The sequence below is a fragment of the Pelodiscus sinensis genome, chromosome 26 (genome assembly GCF_049634645.1).
Source record: "Pelodiscus sinensis isolate JC-2024 chromosome 26, ASM4963464v1, whole genome shotgun sequence".
NCBI classification, from domain to species: Eukaryota; Metazoa; Chordata; order Testudines; family Trionychidae; genus Pelodiscus; species Pelodiscus sinensis.
The window spans coordinates 17,775,771-17,789,287 of record NC_134736.1 but is presented as its reverse complement, the minus strand read 5'-3'; the positions used below and the strand labels follow the sequence as shown (position 1 = coordinate 17,789,287).

The 13,517-nt window shown below is 47.7% G+C and overlaps 1 protein-coding gene across 2 annotated transcripts in view; it reads right to left on the bottom strand.

Moving 5' to 3' along the window:
• The window catches only part of LOC142820545 (CXADR-like membrane protein), a 100,534-nt gene that overhangs the window by 40,639 nt on the left and 46,378 nt on the right, over positions 1-13,517 (bottom strand). The gene's annotated exons all lie outside the window — the stretch shown is intronic.

Below are 13,517 nucleotides of genomic sequence, written 5' to 3'. Positions count from 1 at the left end.
CCCCAATAGCAGCAAAACTTGTTGAGCAAAAAAACCCAAAAAGGAACTGAGCAGGGCAGCAAAACTTGATGGGGGAGAAGGCTGGATCACCTCGTGCCCCCCCTGGAATTTCTACATGCCCCCAGTTTGGGAACCCATGATTTAGAGAGAGAAAAGACTGTTGAGAGTCTATGGGTTAAATTTAGAGGTGGAAGCAACAGGGGTGATGTTGTGGTTGGGGTCTACTATAGACGCCGGATCAGGTGGATGAGGTAGACGTGGCTTTCTTCGGACAACTGAGAGAAGCTTCCAGATTTCAGGCCCTGGTTCTCATGGGCGAATTGAATCACATTGACATCTGTTGGAAGACCAATACAGCAGTACACAGACAATCCAGGAAGTTTTTGGAGAATGTTGGGGATAATTTCTTGGTACAAGTGCTGAAGGAACCCACCAGGGGCCATGTGCAGCTTGACCTGTTGCTCACAAAAAGGGAGGAACTAGTAAGGGAAGTGGAGGTGGGTGACAACCTGGGAAGCAGTGATCATGGGATGGTAGATTTCAGGATCCTGACAAAAGGAAGAAAGGAGAATAGCAAAATACACACCCTGGACTTCAGAAAAGCAGACTTTGACTCCCTGAGAGAACTGGTGGGCGGATTCTCTGGGATGCTAACATGAAGGGGGAAGGAATCCAGGAGAGCTGGCAGTATTTTAAAGAAGCCTTATTAAAGGCACAGTAAGAAACCATCCGGCTGCACAGCAAGAAAAGCAAATATAGTAGGCGACCAGATTGGCTTACCGGGGACATCCTTGGTGGAAACTTGGACAGATGACTAGGGAGGAGTATAAATATATTGCTCAAGTATGTAGGGGAGTCATCAGGAAGGCAAAAGTGCAATTGGAATTGTAGCTAGCAAGGGATGTGAAGGATAACAAGAAAGGTTTCTACAGACATGTTAGCAATAAGAGGGTGATCAGAAAGGGTGTGGGGCCCTTACTGGATGAGAGAGGTAACCAAGTGACAGATGATGTGGGAAGCTGAAGTACTCGATGCTTTCTTTGTCTCTGTCTTCACGGACAAAGTCAGCTCCCACACAAATGCACTAGGCAACGTAGTATGGGAAAGAGGTGGACAGACTTTGGTGGGGAAAGAACGAGTTAGGAGCTATTTAGAAAAGCTAAACATACACAAATCCATGGGCCCGTATTTAATGCATCCGAGGCTACTGAGGGAGCTGGTAGGTGTCATTGTGGAGCCTTTGGCCATTATCTTTGAAAACTCATGGCGATCTGGAGAGATCCCAGATGATTGGAAAAAGGCAAATGTAGTGACCATCTTTAAAAAAGGGAAGAAGAACAATCCAGGGAACTACAGACCAATCAGCCTTACCTCAATCCCTGGAAAAATCATGAAGGGGATCCTTAAGGAATCTATTTTGAAGGACTTGGAAGAGGGGAAAGTGATCAGGAATAGTCAACATGGATTCAGGGCAAGTCATGCCTGACGAATCTGATTAACTTCTATGATGAGGTAACTGGCTCCGTAGATGTGGGAAAGTCAGTGGATGTGATATACCTTGACTTTAGCAAAGCTTTTGATACTGCCTCGCACAATATTCTTGCCAGGAAGTTAAGAGAATATGGATTGGATAAATGGACTGTAAGATGGATAGAAAACCGGCTAGACGTCGGGCCCAATGGGTAGTGATCAACGGCTCGATGTCAGGTTGGCGGTCGGTTTCTAGAGGAGTGCTTCAAGAATCTGTTCTTGTACCGGTTTTGTTCAACATCTTCATTAATGACCTGAATGAGGGGATGGATTTCACCCTCAGAAGTTTGCAGATGACACTAAGCTACGGAGAGAGGTAGATATGCTGGAGGGCAGGGATAGGGTCAAGAGTGACTTGGACAGATTAGAAGGTTGGGCCAAAAAAAATCCGATGAGGTTCAACAAGGACAAACGTAGAGTCCTGCACTTGGGACGGAAGAATCCCAAGCATTGTTACAGGCTGGGGACCGACTGGCTGAGTAGCAGTTCTGTAGAAAAGGACCTGGGGGTTACAATGGATGAGAAGCTGGATATGAGTCAACGGTGTGCCCTTGTAGCCAAGAAGGGCAATAGCATATTAGGTTGCATTAGGAGGAGCATTGCCAGCAGATCTAGAGAAGTGATTATTCCTCTTTATTCGGCTCTGGTGAGGCCATATCTGGAATACTGTGTACATTTCTGGGCTCCCCACTATAGAAAGGATGTAGACGCATTGGAGAGGGTCCAGCAGAGAGCAAGCAAAATGATTAGAGGGCTGGTGTGCATGACCAATGAGGGGAGGCTGAGGGATTTGGGTTTGTTTAGTCTGCAGAAGAGAAGAGTGAGGGGGGATTTGAGAGCAGCCTTCAACTTCCTGAAGGGAGGTTCCAAAGAGGACGGAGAGAGGCTGTTCTCAATAGTGACAGATGGCAGAACAAGGAGCAATGGTCTCAAGTTACAGTGGGAGAGGTCCAGGTTGGATATTAGGAAAAACTACTTCACTAGGAGGGTGGTGAAGCACTGGAATGGGTTACCTAGGGAGGTGGTGGAATCTCCATCCCTAGAGGTTTTTAAGTCTCTTCTTGACAAAGCCCTGCCTGGGTTGATTTAGTTGGGATTGGTCCTGCCTTGGGCAGGGGGCTGGACTTGATGACCTCCTGAGGTCTCTTCCAGCTCTATGATTCTATCATTCTAGGTCAAACAAGACACTCACAGTGGTCCATTCTGGCCTTCTAATCTATGAATGAAAGACTTCTGGACTTGGCCCAGAGAATGGACTTCGGACAGGTCTGTGTCATGCTTTCCCCATCTGTAATACTTACCTGCATCAAGGGGTGTGGCCATATGGCTTATATAATTACCAGTTGGCAAGAGCCTGGAGATCTTTGGGTGAAAAGTGTTCTTGGTTACATGTGGACATCTTCTCTCAAGCAACTTGCATCAGAGCCTCTTGCCTTGGTTCAGTAATATAGGAGATGGCCACCTGGTATTTCACAGAAGGAACCATGCATCACTGCACAGCACCAAACCAAGAAGAGACCATTTTTCATAGGACACAAGTTGTCACAACTTCTACTAAAAACACCCCAGAAAATGGACAGCAAACCACCCGATTCGTAGGCATTAGTCTCTTTGCAGGCTGTGAACCCCTGTCATTCAATATCTCCCTCATCTGTCACTATGATGCTGAACTGGGTTGCACTGGTATTACAGAGCAATGGAAAGCTGTTTGAAAATGCATTCCTGAAATCCCCAAGGATCATGGTTTAAGCTCAGCTCTTATCACATAGCGAGGGAGACACAGGCCTGCAGGGAATGTTTGAAAGTCTCCTGCCAGGGTTCAGCCTGGAGGATAATTTAACTCGAGGCCTATGTGTTCTGGCCTTGGGTGAACACAACTAAATCCAAGTGGCTTTCATGCTCAGGAGACCTCCAGCGCCTCGGTATTTGTCTGTTTCTTCGGGGCTGCGCCATCAGGCAGCAACCCCCTTTGTCCTCCCCTGTCCTGTGTGCACCCAGGTTGGTCCCAATAATGTTACTTTGCCTCCATCAACTGCTCTTTCTCATTTTACACAGGCAAAACAGTGCCTTGCCGGACAGGTTCCACAGCGAGCCAGAGAGAGAGCTGAGATGCGAACACCCAGCCTCTTGATTTCCACTCCCTTTAGCCACACAAAACGTCTCTCATCTTTCTTCATGGCAGTAACATCTGGCAAGAGGTTCTGCATCTCTCCTACCACTGAGCGGTTCCCTCACCGGGTAGTTTTTTTCCTTGAGACTAGAAGCTGTCCCACAGCTTGAGTCTCAAGACTCAGTTGCAGTGACATGAAAAATGCACACTCAGCTTCTAGACAGGGAGGCTCTTTTAAGTGATTGGGTTCATTGTAAAGTCTGGCAACCATCTGTCAGATACATTTACACTAACGTAAACCCCAGCTATTCCAGCATGGGTGGTCTAGTGTAAAGCTGAATAATTTATCTGTTGAATTTAACCTCTTTTGCTGCTGACTGAATATCTGTAAGCAGGTCACTGTGTCCTCCAATTCATTCAATATTCTAGTATTGACTAAATGGCCTTTTTAATTTTTTACTTTGTGTCATTATAAAAATCTAAAAAAGCACTTAGTTTTGATTGGTCAGATGAATCATCTGTTGTTGTTTCCTGATTGGATAAGCTAGCAAGCAAACATCCATGGGCATTTAAAATTAATTTCCCACCAAATATTCACGTAGATAACATTGAAATTCACTTTCAAGGTGCCAGAAAATGCTCTTCAGTTTCTGGAATGTTCATAAGAAGTGACATAAATGGGGCAATACGCTGCTCAAAGCACATTTCATTTAAAAAACAAACAAATATTTGCAGAACGTTTTTGTCTTATTCAACATCTCCCCAGGAAAGACAAAGCATAGGTTTAGGAGTTGGAACTCCTTTGGTTAGATTTCTTGCTTGGCCACATGTATTGCGTGATCTTGGTGGTGTCATTTAGGCCCATATATTCAGAGAACTATCCACCATCACCGGTCAATAAGAAAAAACCCAAAGATGTTTTTCATTATTGTTGAATTTTTCAATGGAAAATTATGACTTCCTGTTGAAACCCAAAAATGTTTTGGTCCAAAACTGCCAAAAACCTAAAACGTTTCTGGCTGAAAACCAACACAAACTTGGTTTTCTAGGGTTTTATTTTCTGATAAAAAAGGGAATGTTTTCAAAGGAAGCAAACATTTTTTGCAAGGGATTTTGTTTAGCTGAAAAAATAATTTTCAGTCAAAACAGTGAATAGAATTTTTTCCAAACAGCACTAGCACACACTCATTTTTACTGCCTGAATTGGGCTTTCCCCTTTTCCCCCATGCACTCACATCTTCTCCACTAATCGCAATCTGAGTTGTGGGTGCTCAGCACCTCTGGACATCAAGACCAAAGTGTTTCAAATTAGAGAGTCAAATTCTGGACTTTAACTGCTTCGTGCTTCAGTTTATCTACCCACAAATGTGGATAATCAGAAATGATCCACCCAGGGGTGTTGGGAAGTGCTTTGACGTTTCTCAATGAGAGTCACCATAGATGGGTGAACCACTAGAAAGTTTATTTGTATTGAGCTTCATTTTGAAAACTTTAAAATGTTAATAGAAAATAAAGTTTTTCTGCCCTATTATTCTCCTTGTCAGTGGCCTAGCCTAAGGATTTAAGGAAGCAACATCTGTCCAGTTCAGGGACGGGCAATAATTTTTGATGGGGGCCACTCTAAGATTTTGGGAAGTTGTCTAGGGCTGCACTCTTCCATGATATTAATGGAAGAGATGTGGGGTTTGGGATGGAGGTTGGGTGCAGAGGGGAGCTTGGGGTAAGGGACTGGGGTCCAGGAGGGAGATTGGAGTCTGGGAGGGAATTTGGGTGAAGGAGGTGGTTGTGACCTAGGGCAGGGGGCTGGAGTGCAGGGGTTTGGGATGTGACCTAAGGTAGGAGGGGATTGTGATCTGGGGCAGGAGATTGGGGTGCCAGATCTGGGATGGAGTATGGGTGCGAGAGGGGGGCAGAGGGTTGGGGCAGAAAAGGGCTGGGGTGCTAGAAGCCAGGCGATTTACTAGCCAGCAGTAAGAGCCAGGAGACTTACTAGCCATCAGCCTGCCTTGCATACAGAGCTAAGGCTTGCAGAGCTTAAAATGTTTCCCAGCCAGCCAGCCTGACTTCCTCTCTGGCCATGTACTTCACTGAATAACTGAGCCAACTCGAGGGGTGTGGTTCTTCTTGGATGCCTGTTATTCAAACAAGTATGGATAGAAACTGGCCAATGGGATTATGCTGGGGGCAGGGTGGGTCCTGAAACTTTCCCCCTCCCCTCCAGTTTTGAAACAGAAAGGAAGCCCAGCAACCATGTTTCTGCAAGACGCGTGGGGCAAGCAGGGGGGCCTGCCTGGGACTTCCTGCTGCCTCCGCAGGCCAGATTCAGTGGCTTGGTTAGCTGGGTGCGGCCTGCGGGCTGTATCTTGCCCAGGCCTGGTCCAGTGGCATCCAACCAACTAGAGTCTCATGTTGCTTAAGGAAAAGGAACAGCCACTCAACTTTCATGCTCAGCTCAAGCTATCTTAAAATTACCTTCCCCTGTGCAGTGCCCCTGCTGTAAAACCTGTACATGTTGCACCATTCGAAAGAGAAAAACGTGGCACTTCCATCGACGGGTCGCGGCCCCATACTGGGTTATGGGATGTCAGGCGCTCCGTCTCATTCCTGCAGTGATCAGGTGACCAGTGGGGTCTGAGGCAGAATACCTGCCTGTCCTGGCACCACAGACTGTACTGTGCCCTAGAAGTGGCCGGCACCAGGCCCAGTTCCTAGATGAGGGGTGGGGAGAGTGCACGGGGCTCTGTGCACTGCCTGGACCCAAGCACTAGCTCCACTCTCCCATTAGCTGGGAACCTGCTTCTGGCTGCTTCTAGGGACGGCATGGTCTGTGGTGCCAGGAGAGGCAGGACCCCCACTGCTCTGCTGACCGAAAGCCTCTCACGGTAAGTCCCTCCTGCCCCAGCCCTGACCTGCTCCTCTCCAAAGCCAGAGCCCCCTCCTCCGCCTCAAATCTCTCACCCTCAGCCCCGCCCCGGCACACTCCAGTCACATTACGTTGGGCCATGGGCATCAGCAATTTTCTTCAACTGGATCATGAGAAAAATGTTTGAATTCCGCTGCCACAGGCCTTTCCATGCTGAGGGCTCAGTGCCATTTTTACAGCCTTCAGTTCAATGAGCTTCTCAGCTTTCCTGTGAACCTGGTTCATTATTTCCAGCTTGGAGAGAGTGGAGCCAAATTCATCCACAATTTAGCTCAGGGTGGGGAACCTTTTTTGGGTCGGGGGTCGTGGACCCACAGAAATATCAGTCAGGGGCCGCACACAAGTGAGAAGCAAAAATCCAAAAAACAAATCCTCACTGACGTGAAAGACACTCCCCACATTCCCCTTATACACCAGCACCTGGGGGTAGGGGGGTGAGGCTAGGAAACTGTGTGCTTCAGCCTTGCAGTGGGGTAGCAGCGGGGCTGGAGTGCCAGCACAGGCTCCCCTGTGCTAGGGGGAGGCCTTTGCCTTGCGGGACAGATCCAGGCAAGCCAGAGGCTGCATCCGCCCTCCAGGCACCCCTGGTTTAACTCTGCATGCCCTTACGCTCAGAAAGAATTTGGCTCAGAGACACGATGGGACTTGTTCAAAGAGCTGCGTATAGAATACAAAAGTCCTGAGGTCTTAATTCTCTCTGTGCAAGATCCACGGACTTCAGGGGGACTTTCTAGTGTTCTGCAAAAGCAGAAGAGAGTGGACATCCCTGTGCCATAACCGCTAGACAGACTTTCTCTAAGCAGCTGAAATAACCATGCAGGGTCTCTGGCCTTGGCTGTAAAATGCAATTACATCAGCAGGGCTTCCAGAGCGCCGGAGTGAACCTCTAAACCAAACAGATCGCTCCGTGCGGGGGAGCAGGCCGGTGAGAAACGTGCCCGTTGTCCTGGCTCTTTCAGTAAACAAGAGATGCGCCCTCACAGCCCATGCTGCCCATACTCAGAGAGAGCAGCATGGCTCAGCACGGTGCTGCTTGCAGTTTGCAAACAGGCCAAGGATGCAAAGCAGCCCCAGGCTCAGGCTGGGAGAAGGTGGCTGGCTTCTTGCCCAAGGCGTTACTTCACTTTTCTGCGGCCCCGCGGACCCTCACGTTGCCAAAAAAGGAAGTGGAAAACTGTTACATTCAAACCCAGAAAATACTGCCTTGCTCTCCGCCCCCTTTCAGAAGAAGCATCTCCTTGGGACTGGCTGCCGTCTAGGAGAGGCCAGCTGCTACCATGACTGCCTGGCAGCTTTGGATGGGGGCCTGCCAAAAGCCGTTCCTGACATTCCCTGAACTCCTACCTGCTGCTAAATGACTTGGCTCTGACATGCAGGTGTCAGGTTGGCTCTATCCCCTCTAGCTGTTAAAGCTACAGGCTCTTTGGGGGAAACAGTGCCAGTTCCTCTTGTACTCTGTGCTCCTGCAATGGTAATAGCTCTGGAGACTGACGTGAGGTCTCTGGCTGAACCTTGCACAATAATTATGAAAACTAAGGAGCCCACATATACACTCCACTTACCTGACCTTCGCAATGCAATGAGAACAACAACAGACTGATATTTATCCTACCTTGGGAAGCTGTTCCCACAGAAGAATTTTGCAAGGATGCTTCTATGTGCATCAGGCAGAGCACATAGGCTATGTCTAGACTGCAGGCTTCTTTTGAAAGAGGCTCTTTCGAAAGCATCTTTCAAAAGAGCCTCTTTCGAAAGATCGCGTCTAGACTGCAGGCGGATCTTTCGAAAGAGCAATCCGCTTTTTCGAAAGAGAGCACCCAGCGAGTCTGGATGCTCTCTTTCGAGGAAGCCCTATTTACATTGAAGAACGCCTTCTTTCGAAAGAGGAACTTTCGAAAGAAGGCGTTCTTCCTCGTGAAACGAGGTTTACCGCCATCAAAAGAAAAGCCGCCTTCTTTCGAAATTATTTCGAAAGAACGCGGCTTGAGTCTGGACACAGGGGAAGTTTTTTCGGGAAAAGGCTACTTTTCCCGAAAAATACCCTGAGTCTGGACACAGCCATAGTGACACTGCAAACTCACCAACGCTGCCTCCTGTTCCTCATGTCCTGCAAGAACAGCGGTGGGCAATAAAACTGGGGCTGCCACTATATTCATCTGCATCTCCGCAGGTACAGACTGGAATGGCGACCCGCAGCCAATGGGAGCTGTGATACCCCATTCCTGTGGAGGCGCAGGTAAATAAGAGGGTGTGAGGTCCGCTAGGGCTAACCCTGGCAGACCGGATCCAGCTCACAGGCCAGTATTTGCCCACCTCTGGGCAAGAGCCATCTTTAAGTATCTCTCTGATCTATTTAATCCAGTATCTCCTTGCTGAGACTGGGGACCAATTAGTCCCACCTGCATCAATGGTTTTGCAAAGCAGATGCCACTCTGCCTGAAACTGGACTCAGATCGGCACACCCATTTCAACAGCACCAACGAGCTGTTAGATGGGAGAAGCTTTCCCCTTTAATGACCTGCAACCATGTTGTCAGCGGGTGGAACTCAGTGGAACTCTATTGACCAAGCTATGCTGATCTTGGGTCTGGAGCCAGTATCCCTCTAGCATAACATCTCGTTTCAAAATAGCCTCTGAACACTTTCAGTGTAGCGTTGGCTGCAGCTCCACGTTTCCCATTAAAGTCAGCGGAAGCGATTAGAGTCTGTGAAGCCTTAATTAGCGTATCGCAGGCGCAGTGTGGGAGTGTGTTCTGAAGATAAGGGCGTTCCACTCACATGAAGCAGTGTGGGAAGTGCACTTGTTTTATACGTGGTTCAGCCGAGGATTTCCAGGCTTTTTACAGGCACCAGTTAATTAAACCTCGCACTGCCATGGTGCGGGTATTTTACGAGCACATTACAATATACTACTCCTCAGCCTCCGTGCGAGCGAGTGTCCATGAATGGCATCTGGTCCTTCCAGTCCCAGAGAGTGGGCAACCCAGCCACAGCTGGAGGCAGCTGCGGAGCCCCAGGCCAGAGGGAGGACCCAGGGCAGCCGCACAGCTTCCAGGGCCGGTAGCCTGGACTCCACAGACAGCAGCCTGTGGGTGGCAGAATCCCAAGGGCTGCTGAAGCTAGCAGGGCCAGCGGGACTCCGGGGAGGCCACGTGGAGGCCAGGACATAGTGCCAATGGGAAGTCGGAAGGGCCACGTGGAGGCCAGGACATGGGGCTGGTGGAAGGGCCAGTCCCTGGGTGCAAGGAAGCCGGGTGGAAAACCTGGGCCTGCTGCAGCAACCTCACACCACTACTTCCCACCCCTATGAATCCTAGGAAACTTTTTGGAAATGAGGGTATGTCTACACTACCCTGCTAGTTCGAACTAGCGGGGTAATGTAGTCATCCGCAATTGCAGATGAAGCCCGGGATTTGAATTTCCCGGGCTTCATTTGCATAAAGCTGTCCGGCGCCATTTTTAAATGCATCCTCGTACAGCTAGTTTGGATTAGAAGCCTAATCCGAACTAGCTACTCCGTGCCGCGTGTAGCCGCGCGGCATGGGGTTCAAACTAGCCGGCATTTAAAAATGGCGCCAGACGGCTTTATGCAAATGAAGCCCGGGAAATTCAAATCCCGGGCTTCATTTGCAATTGTGGATGACTACATTACCCCACTAGTTCGAACTAGCGGGGTAGTGTAGACATACCCTGAAAGATGCATCCCAGGCAGCCCAGCAGTAGGAGGGTAGGGCAAACTGATTATTTTAACCCTTCTGGCTTCCAGGCACCCCTTTCCCCCAGGAAACACGGGTTGTGCCTTTCCCAGTGGAAGTCATGAGAAGAGCCTGTGATGTTTCCTTTGAAGCAACCAGCAGATTCCCCCAAACACATCTCAGGCAGGCGAAATGCACTCGGTGGAGGTAACCAAAGAGTCTGGCTGCAATGCCAACTGAAAAGGCATCCTACATCCTGAAATAGCACTCACCCTTCTCCAGCCCCTCCCTACAGATGGTCTTAGAGACTGGCAGGTCTGGGGGGGTGGGGTAGGGGAAGAGACGTTACATAACATAGGCAGAAGAGGGTAGGAATGAATGTTCGAACTTGCTAAAATGTGAACCCTGGAGCCTTGTGGATTCAGTCTCTAACATCCATCAAACATGATTAATTTTAATGTCACAACATTTTAATGTCAATTACTTTTAATGTCACTGCTTCTCATTCACTGATGTAGCCACGTTTCATAGCTGGTAATAAATTCCCTCCACAGAACTTTTTAGTTAAAAAAAGTGATACATAAACAATGGCGCAATGCCTTTCCACTGTCCTAAGGCTACTGCCATGGTGAATCTGGCTGTATTTCAAAGAGCTTTGCTGGGGAGGATTAAAGGACTGTATCTGAGGATATTGTGTTTAGGGTCAGATCACTCCTTAGTGAAATATGTTTCCGTGTCTGGGTTTACTAACTATGTGACTAATTTGTCTGCTGGGACTTGCTTTATCTGCTAGATACAGAGCTGTGTCTTGATATTAGTACTTATTTTATTATAGTCCAGGAGACCCAGTCATAGGCCAGGCTCCCGTTGTGCTAGGCGCTGTACAAACAGAACAAAAAAGATCATCCCTGCCCCAAGGAGCTTACAATGTCAGATCAAGACAAGAGACAACAGTTGGAGAGGTAAATGTCTGTGAGATAATGATATTAGAGGTGATAATTGGGTAAGATAATTAGAGTCTTTATTCAAACTTAGGCGTAAAGTGTCGAATTTAAGCATGAATGACAGTTCAGAGGATTCTCTTTCAAGTGCAGTTTTAAAAGGCCTTTGAAGCAGGATGCAGGTAATCAAGTCGTTGAGACAATATCCTTTCTGGTTGAAATGGCAAGAAACTGTTTTTTCTTTGTGATCCTGTCTGATATCTGTTTTGTGTCTGGAGGTGGGGCTGAGGGCTTGCCTCTCCCCGCACTGACTTCACCAACTGCCCAGGCCTTTACTCCTTGTAAAATGAGAGTTTGACATTATTTTGAGATAATGGCTTGCAATTACACACACTCTCTCTCTCATATATTTCAGAATAACATCAGTTATTCCAAAATAATGCTGCTGTGTAGACATAGCTTAGGTGTCCCCTGGATATTGGAAAATTAGGAGACAGATACAGCAAAAGAAATGGGGAGGGGGGAAGAAGGCACATCGTATGGAGGGCTGGCAAGAAGCTGACCAGTGAGAGGTAATTGCAAACATATGAAGTAATCAGGGAGGTACAAAGACATTTTACATCATTTCAAATCCACCTGATATTGTGGGTTTGAAAACTAGACTTGAACTCAAAAGTTATTGGGTTTTCATCCCACTTGGCAGAGACCAGAAAGGAGCAGACTGAAAAAGCCAATAAAATAAAAAGTGAGAAATGAGACAAAGAACAAGCAGAGGGAAGGCGTGAGAGTGGGAAAATCCAGTGAAAATCTACGTGCAGTATTTGAATGGACTTATAAGCATGAATGTGCATCTGGGCCATGGATAGAACAGGATAGACTCTCTTTGGCCTGATAGGGTGAATAGCTAATTGAGTGCCCTTTAGCTTAAGTAGAGGCCTATGGCCTTTGGAGCAGGAGAATCTGACTTTTAACCCTGCCGTTGCAATGAGAGTCCTAATTGCCCTAATGTGCAGCATAGAGACAGCCGTGAAGTTCTATGCAGCCACTGCTTTGTTGGAACCTATTATATGTAAATAAGAACATGAGAATGGCTGTACTATGCCCATCTGGCCAGTGGGGAAAGTAACTTAAAATTGACATGCATCTGATGAAGTGGATCTTTGCCCATGAAAGCTTATGCTCCAATACATCTGTTAGTCTATAAGGTGCCACAGGACTCCTTGTTGCTTTTGCAGATCCACACTAACGTGGCTACCCCTCTGATACTTAAAATTTCTCACAGGTATTGTCCCTGCCAGCTCTTTAAATAGCTCCCTGCTTGCCGGAGCTGTGCGCCAGGGTGCACCCGCTTACTTCCACCTCTGCGCCTGGCCCAGTATTCTGTCTTCTGACAGTGCCCAGTGCCAGGATCTCCAGAGGGAATGAACAGAGCAGGCAATCATCAAGCGATCCATCCCCGTCACCTGTTCCCAGCTTCTGGCAAAGAGAGGCTAGGAACACAATCCCAATCCATCCTGGTTAATAGCCATTGATGGATCTATCCTCCATGGCATTTCCTTATGCCAGTCTAATTTGGAAATACAGGCAGTCCCCGGGTTACGTACAAGATAGGGACTGTAGGTTTGTTCTTAAGTTGAATTTGTATGTAAGTCGGAACTGGTACATATTGTAGGGGAAACTCTAGCCAAACATTTCTCCAGAGCTCAGTTTTATTCTCCCACACCTCACTTCCCTCAGTCCTTTATTCTTAAGCTGAGGTGTCTGCTGAGAAAAGCCGCTCCACGTCTCCCTGGTCTGCTGGGTGGGGCGCTAGCTTTGCATCTCCCTGGTCTGCTAGGGGGAAAAGCAGCTAGTGCGGGGTTGCCTCACCCCGTTTGTAAGTAGGGATCCGATGTAAGTCGGATCCATGTAAGCCGGGGACTGCCTGTAGGGGAAAACTGGGTTCTTTTATGGCTTTAGAGTGGCCGCTCTACAGCCAAAAAAATTATGATTGTTTTAAAGCAATTGACTAGAAAAATATAAGCCATGGTGGAAAAGAGAGATTCAGAAAATCCAGCCTGTTTTGCACATTTTAAAAATAGCCTAAGAGGTACAACCCCTCAAACCTCAGGAGATCCACTAAAATAAAAAAATAAAATAAAAACCAAAACAGTCATCCAGATTTTTCCAACCCTCAGAAAAGTTTTGATACTTTTTGGGGGTGAGAGTTTGTGTCCTTTCTTATTTCCTCTGCACCATAGTGCCCTGAACCTGTGTTGCACAATCATGTAGAAAAGAAAGCAAGAAACAGAGAGGAATAGGACAGGGACATAATAAATC